Genomic DNA, 8,961 nt, shown 5'->3' with positions numbered 1-8,961 from the left:
AATCCCATGTACATGTGCACATGAAATTATTTATGGCGAAGTTAAGTGTCCTGCCACTCATCAATTTTCATTTCTCCAAATGTTCAGGTATCACCAAATTTGATTTTTTTTTTCTAAAATGACGTTGAATACTACCCAATTTAACGAAATGGAGTAACTTTAATTTGAAACAAATTATCGTAAATAGGGTTCACAAAGGCTTGATTATTGAGATCCTATGGGGTCGATTGGCAACCCAACGATTCGGGATTAAGTCGTTGGGTATGGTATAAAAAATGGGGGTGAAAACAATTAGATTAAAATATATACAAAAATTGGTAAGTGTGTTGATCCGTCCTAATAAAATGCTTGCTATAAAATACAAACAAGGACTATATATGAGCCGAACAAAATAATTAAATGAAAAAGAGAAGACATATAAACATATACACGTAAGTTCACAAGTGCCTTTAGATTTTATTGAAGATGTTGATGATGTCGAATTACATTAGACAACATAGTTCGACTTAAAAGCATAAAAAAGGAACAAACTGAAAAAGATAAGTAAAACACAGGAAACTGAAGTAACCATAGGTAGCATCAACAAACATTGGAATTATCTAAAGGCCAAAGACGACGAAAGTGTAAGCATGCTACACGGGGGCGGAAGCGTCATCAGCGTTACCCGACTCCTGCACACCAACCTTTACATTAGTATTTGATTGAGATTATAATCATCGATCACTTAAATTAAATTTCAAGTAATCTTATACTCCCTCCGGCTTGTTGTTTTCTTTTCATTTCATTATAATACTCCTCACATATAATAGAGAAACGGGAACAAAATTAAAAGCCAGGGGGAGTATATGCTTGTCCAATGGACGTATGTTAAAATATCAATTAATAAGACTTGGAGAATTAGTGTGGAAAAACCAATATTTTTATACTTGTACCTAACAAGGTGGCCATACTCTATTGCCAACGACATATTGGGGATCACAATTATTTTTCTTACTAAATAAATATAGAACTAAAACGGGGAGAATAATTTTGGGATAAGTTAGAGCGAAAAAAGGCAATAAAAGTGAAATAAAGAAAATATTTTACCTGACAAGGAGGAATTGGCATGCCCGGTAGGTAATAGATTGGGTTGAATGAGTCGAGTGTTGAAATAACAGCCATTTTGAGAGACAATGTATGTAATTGAACTTGTATTTTTATTATCTTTGCTGGTTTTGTGTATTGCTATGCTTCACTTCTTTCTCTCTATTTATACAAGGTTTGGCGTGTTGATTCCATCAACAATTTAAAAGTTAACGTCCACCAAAAAATGAAAAATTAATAGACTAATTATTGCAGCCTGTAGCCTGTAGTGGGATTTGTTAGAGATTCTGCTTCGAGGACGGTAATTAATACCGAGTCAGATACAAAATGAAAAATTAATAGACTAATTACTCTGTACTAAAGCGACTATATTGACCATGTTACTGTTTTTTTTTTTTTAGTTTAAAATATAATTAAAATGATTGATATATTGATCACCATCTTAAATGTTTTATTTTAAATTTTAAATGTTTCTATTCATCTATTGTAAACAAATTTCTGTTTTATTCAAAAGGAAAATGCTTGTATTTTTACCCTTCAAATATTTTTATGGTCATGTTGTATATCACTTATATAAAGCGTGATTTAATCCCATCATATTCTTATTTTTATGGCTGTATCATTCAATCATCGCATTAACACTATTAATTAATGACATAAAATCAATAATTGGATGAATTAATAAGAACAATCATATTTTGAACATAAATTAAATTTAGTGTTTTAGGTAAATAAAAGAGCCTCCTAGATCATGGGTGATGTGGTGGGGCCTATTTAAATAAAATAAAATAAATTGAACTTTCAACCACAGGCTGACATGTCAGCTCTGTGGTTGTTCGTTTAATAGATAGGATTTTTGGGTACATTATTTATTTATCTATTTTTATATCTCAATATATCTATACTAGTTTTAAACCCGTGCAAAATTGTACGGGTATGTATTTGGGTCAGTATTAATGTTTTTAGATGTATATTTGTTTTTGCATTTTTATTGTACTTATCTGGTTAGTCTAAATCTACGATCTACATAATTTATATTTAAATTTGTTACAAACACGTGTTGACATACACTGGTTTATAAGGAAATAACGTAATCTACTATTGTAAATAAAAATTGCATACATAAAAATTTTTACATCCGGATAAAAGAAATATAATCTAATATAATCAATTTTAAAATATGTATGTAATTCATTTGCGTTTTATGTTTGATCCAGTATATAAATGTTATTCCTTTTTGAAATTATGTAATTTTATTATTATGTAATTTTGTTTTAAAAATTATGTAATTCAATTTCATTTACTCGCATTTATAATTCATTCTGCGTATATGTTATTAATTTTATTTACACGGAATGTATAAAATTATTTCATAATATTAATCATAGAATTTTTTCATAATATTATTTCATAGAATTTGTTGTAAGACAGAATTTATCGCATGTTTGAAAAGACGGAAATCTGAAGAAAATAAATACATTGCACACTCACGGGTCCCACCATAACATAAATTTCCAAAAAAAAAACCTGCATTAATGACGTGGCGCGCTGAGTATTGAGTATTGTCTTTTGTATTAATATAAATAAGATTCTCTAATAGCTTATTTCACATGCATTGGTTTTTGTGTAAAAAAATAGATAATAATTCACCGAAATGGAGAGACTATTACTTACTTATTATAAAAGTTAGGCTCGAATCCGTTTTATTATAATTATAGGGTGGTTTGCATAATTGCATGAGCGGGACTTGGTGACCACACGTAGTAATAACAAAATCAATGTAGGGGACACTAATCTATCGTAAAATAAGAATAATTAATAAACAAATTAGTTTAGATCCCACATAATTAATGCGCGTTTTATAAACTGTAGACCTGGCAAAACGGGTTATCGGGTTGCGTTTGGGTTGGGCTAATTCGGGTGGGGGTAACTTCGGGTCTCTTTTGGTCTTATTTGTTAGACGGATAAAATGTTGCCATTTTTTAAGAAAATGTAACCAATTAATTCACAAAATGTTATGACTAGAGGTGTCATTTTTTACCCTGAAAATGATGTGAACAATAATGGTAACATGTTATCAAAAAATAACATTTTATTGTAAAATGATGACATGTTACCCGTCTTATTTCAGACTAAAAACAATGATTTTAAGAAAAACGGACCGAAAAAATAAAAAGAATGAATGCGACTCGGTTGGGGTGTATCTCGTGGTTTAATAATTGAATGCTTGTATAGTTGTATACTCAATTACTCATCCATAAGGAGTCACCTGCAGTTTGAACATGGCGTCAAGTTTCATGCAAATATTAAATATTTGAACTAAGACGATTTTACCCTAATACTAAAAATAAATATTACTATTCCTTCTGTTTAGTGAATTGTTATCTATTTTTATTTTTAGGGCATCATTTATTTGTTATCTATTTTTATTTTAGACAAGTATTTTTTATATTAAATATTTAAACTTAGACAATTTTACCCTAGTTTATTTCTTATGCATTCGTCTTTGTGTAAAAAAAATAGATAATAATTCACCGAAATAGAGGAAGTATATTACTTATTATAAAAGTTAGGCTCGAATCCGTTTTATAATTATAGGGTGGTTTGCATAATTGCGTGAGTGGGTCTCACTGACCACATGTAGTAATAACAAAGTAGAGGACACTAATCTATCGTAAAATAAGAATAATTAATAAACAAACTAGTTTAGATCGAGAAAAAACGCATTTATAGAGTTATTATTAATATAAACCTAGTGCAATATATGCACGGTATTTATAGAGTTTTATTTTTTAGTGTATTATTTATATAATTTAAATTGACAATTTACTTATTTTTCATGTTTCTCCTTAATGTATTTTGATTAGAGAAATAAATAAAAATTTAAATCGTAAGAATTAATAAACTGAGTTTTTTTTTTGAATTTTTTTTGTTTTTTTTTTTCGAGAAATTAATGAGGTTAATTGTATACGATGTAGATACAATTTAAAATGCTAAATACATAATGTCTCGAACACCGTCTTGGCACAATGCATTGGAAAAAGCAACATTTATCTTATATACATGTGAGATAATATTTGATCCTTCTTATAGTTAAAATAGCTAATAATACGATGCAAAAACAAGACTAACTGCTCTCTATATATCCATCTAGTCTTACCGAGTAACAAAATTTGTGCTTATCTCTAATAAATTTTATTTGAATAAGAGAGGAAAAAAAATAAAAAAATAAAAAGAATGATTGCGACTCGGTTGGGGTGTATCTCGTGGTTTAATAATTGAATGCTTGTATAGTTGTATACTCAACTATAAGGAGTCAACATGGCTTCGAGTTTCATGCAAATCAATATTAAATATTTGAACTAAGACGATTTTACCTTAATAATAAAATAAATATTACTACTCCCTTTATTCGGTGAATTGTTATCTACTTTTATTTTTGGGTACATTATTTATTTATCTATTTTTATATCTCTATATATCTATATTCTAATAGCTTATTTCACATGCATTCGTTTTTGTGTAAAAAAATAGATAATAATTCACCGAAATGGAGAGACTATTACTTATTCATTATAAAAGTTAGGCTCGAATCCGTTTTATTATAATTATAGGGTGGTTTGCATAATTGCATGAGTGGGACTTAGTGACCACACGTAGTAATAACAAAATCAATGTAGGGGACACTAATCTATCGTAAAATAAGAATAATTAATAAACAAATTAGTTTAGATTCCACACAATTAATGCACATTTTATAAACTGTAGACTTGGCAAAACGGGTTATCGGGTTACGTTTGGGTTGGGCTAATTCGGGTGGGGTCACTTCGGGTCTCTCATTGATTTCGGGTAAGGACGGGTCATTTCGAGTTTCAGGTTTGTTTCGGGTTTGTTGGTCGGACCATTTTGGGTCAAGCGAGTCGATTTGTTTCGGGTAACAAAATTATATATATTTGAACTAAGACAATTTTACCGATATATAATTGTCAATTTAAATTATATATTCATCTAGTCTTACCGAGTAACAAAATTTGTGCTTATCTCGAATAAATTTTATTTGAATTAGAGAGGAAAGAAAACAAAAAAATAAAAAGAATGATTGAGACTCGGTTGGGGTGTATCTCGTGGTTTAATAATTGAATGCTTGTATAGTTGTATACTCAATTACTCATCCATAAGGAGTCACCTGCAGTTTGAACATGGCGTCAAGTTTCATGCAAATATTAAATATTTGAACTAAGACGATTTTACCCTAATACTAAAAATAAATATTACTATTCCTTCTGTTTAGTGAATTGTTATCTATTTTTATTTTTAGGGCATCATTTATTTGTTATCTATTTTTATTTTAGACAAGTATTTTTTATATTAAATATTTAAACTTAGACAATTTTACCCTAGCTTATTTCTTATGCATTCGTCTTTGTGTAAAAAGAATACACAATAATTCACCGAAATAGAGGGAGTATATTACTTATTATAAAAGTTAGACGCGAATCCGTTTTATAATAATAGGGTGGTTTTCATAATTGCGTGAGTGGGTCTCACTGACCACATGTAGTAATAACAAAGTAGACGACACTAATCTATCGTAAAATAAGAATAATTACTAAACAAACTAGTTTAGATCGCGTAATAAATGCGCGGTATTTATAGAGTTATTATTAATATAAACCTAGTGCACTATATGCACGGTATTTATAGAGTTTTATTTTTTAGTGTATTATTTATATAATTTAAATTGACAATTCACTTATTTTTCATGTTTCTCCTTAATGTATTTTGATTAGAGAAATAAATAAAAATTTAAATCGTAAGAAGTAATAAAATGAGTATTTTTTTTTGAATTTTTTTGTTTCTTTTCCGAGAAATTAACGAGGTTAATTTACAAATATTTACTAATAACAATATACGGAGTATTTTTTAGTCTAAATTTTTATCATAAAAAGTTAATGAATTTTAACAAATATTTACTTATACCATATTTTTTAGTCACAACTTCTTATCATAAAAAGTTAATAAATGTTATAAATATTTAAATACAAAAGATTATATCCATTTATAACTTATCATGTCCACACCTATAGTATATGCTAAAAATACCAAGCATTATTCTAGAAAATATATTTTAGGCGGGAAAAGTTGTAGTTTCGCCTATTCATTTAGTAAATAGGAGATTCTCATTTGTGACGAGCATATCCGTCGCGACCTTGTGACAAGTATATCCGTCGCGAACTTGCGACGGGTCAAGTACTATCCATGTGGGATAGATAAGATAAAAGTAGAGTGCCTAAGGAATAGAAAACTGTTTTATCTATCCATAATACTTGATCCATCGCAAGCTTGTGACGAATATGTCCGTCAGAAGGGAGAGTTGTTGTAATTAATATTATTTATCACAATTATGTTTGAATCCCTTTTTTAAGATTTACTATAAAATTTAGGAGCTATATTTGACATGTTTTAAATTTAAGACAAACAGAATCTGTCTTAAATAAGAATCCTCCTTATACTAAAAGAATAAGGATTGTGAAATGTGTTCCCTCTAAAAGCACAACCTTTATCAAATTTAATTTTGTTATTAAACTCAAATATATATATATATATAGTAATAAGATCATCTAAGTCCACCTCTTACATTTGAGTCCATAAGTCTCATTGTGAGCCTTTGGATCTTGGAAATGGAGGGCTTAGATGAGAACAAAAAAATTAAGGTTAATGCTCTAATTTGTCCATCTTCCTCTAATTTTCTCATTAACTACATTAATCCTCCTCATCTTTCATTCACCAACTCATTATCACATCTCCTCATTCTCTCTCTATATCTCACTTCTCCATATTCTCTAAAAAAAACCAAGAAAAAAAAACCCAAAAAACCAAACAAATAAAAAACCAAAAAAATCCAAATAAATCATTTACTCATCTTTTCCTCATTCACCATCCACCTACCACCACCAACCGGAAACCACCACAGTCGCCAACCGCCACCGCCGCCACCACCACCGCCGCCGCCACCGCCCGACGTCATTTTTTTTTTTTAAACTTGATGTTTGGGTGTTCTTTTTATTTTTTTTGTTGTTTTTTTCTCCTTATATCGTCTTGCTATATAATATTGTTTTAAATTTGTGAGTTTTTTTTTTAATTTTAATCTTAGATCTACTAAAATAGATAAATTTTGATTGACCTGTTTTTTTTCTTCCATTTCCGTCTTGTTTTTTTTTTCAATTTTGATGTTTTGGTCTTTTTTTTTCCGGTTATTGACATTCTTACAAATTATAGTGTGATTTTAGTACTAAATCTATTAGTTATGAAATCTCATTCTTTACTTTTTTCTTGTTGATATCACTTTGTTAATATCCGTCTTGTTATATATATTTGCCAAATTTCGTAATTAAAATTTTGTCTTGGTATTGTGTGATTTAGGATCTATTAAATTTACTTGTTCGGTTAAAATTACACTTTTTCGGTTAAAATTACACTTTTGTCCGTTAAAATTACACTTTTTTCCGTTAAAATTACACTTTTTTCGGTTTAAATCACAGTTGTTTTCCTGTTAAAATTACATCTTTTAACGTTAAAATTACACTTTTTTCTGTTAAAATTACACTTTTTAATGTTAAAATTACACTTTTTTTCGTTAAAATTACACTTTTTTTCCGGTTAAAATTACACTTTTTCCCGTTAAAATTACACTTTTTTTCGTTAAAATTACACTTTTTTTCCGGTTAAAATTACACTTTTTCCCGTTAAAATTACACTTTTTTCTGTTAAAATTACACTTGTCTTCATTAAAGTTACATTTATCTCAATTATTAAAGTTAAACTTATCTCTACTAAGGTTACCCTCTCAATGACTAAAGTACGCTTTTGGACTAAAGCTAGAACAATTTGGACTAAAGTTACACAAATTACACAATTTTGGACTAAAGTTAGAACAATTTGGACTAAAATTACACAATTTGGACTAAAGATACACAAATTTGGACTATAGTTATACAATTTGGATTAAAATTATACTTTTATGGACTAAAATTACACTTCCGTGGACTAAAATGACACTTTTGTAGACTAAAGTTATACATTTTTGGATTAAAGTTACACATTTGTAGACTAAAATTACACTTTTTTGGACTAAAATTACACTTTTGTGGACTAAAATTACACTCATAAAATGATAAAAGATACACACACTATCAATTTACCAAGTTACACTTTAGTGGACAATGATTGAAATTGCACAATCTCAATGACTCAAAATAAATGAATTGTGTAACTTTAGTTCAAATTGTGTAATTTTACTCTAAATTTAGTCGTAAATAGTGTATTATTAGTTCAAAATAATTCGTAAATAATGTATTTTTAGTCCAAATTTAGTCGTAAATAGTGTATTTTTAGTCCAAATTGTCCAAATTGTCCAAATAGTCCCAAATTAGTTAGTCCAAATTGTCCAAATTAGTTAGTCCAAATTGTCCAAACAGTCCAAATTAGTTAGTCCAAGTTGTCCAAATTAGTCGAAATTAGTTAGTCTAAATTAATGTAACTTTAGTCCAAAAGTATAACTTTTGTCATTGTGAGGATAACCTTTAACAGGAAAAAGTGTAATTTTAACGAAAAAAAGTGTAGTTTTAACAGAAAAAAAGTGTAATTTTAACGAAAAAAAGGGTAATTTTAACGAAAAAAGGGTAATTTTAACGAAAAAAAGCGTAATTTTAACTGGAAAAAGTGTAATTTTAACGAAAAAAAGTGTAATTTTAACAGAAAAAAGTGTAATTTTAACAGAAAAAAAGTGTAATTTTAACGAAAAAAAAGTAATTTTAACGAAAAAAACTATAATTTTAACAAAAAAGGGTAATTTTAACGAAAAAAAGTGTAATTTTA

The 8,961-nt window shown here is 28.4% G+C and overlaps 1 long non-coding RNA gene across 1 annotated transcript; it reads right to left on the bottom strand.

The window, feature by feature from the left end:
- Positions 1–432: 432 nt before the first annotated feature.
- Positions 433–1,374, bottom strand: LOC141632031 (uncharacterized). The gene is made up of 2 exons (XR_012537746.1): positions 1,087–1,374; positions 433–671 (listed from the first exon to the last, which is right to left on the bottom strand). It is a non-coding gene; the product is annotated as an uncharacterized LOC141632031 (long non-coding RNA).
- Between the last annotated feature and the right edge of the window lie 7,587 nt (positions 1,375–8,961).

This window comes from Silene latifolia, chromosome 2 (genome assembly GCF_048544455.1).
Source record: "Silene latifolia isolate original U9 population chromosome 2, ASM4854445v1, whole genome shotgun sequence".
NCBI lineage: Eukaryota > Viridiplantae > Streptophyta > Magnoliopsida > Caryophyllales > Caryophyllaceae > Silene > Silene latifolia.
This window is presented reverse-complemented; position numbering and strand designations above follow the sequence as displayed.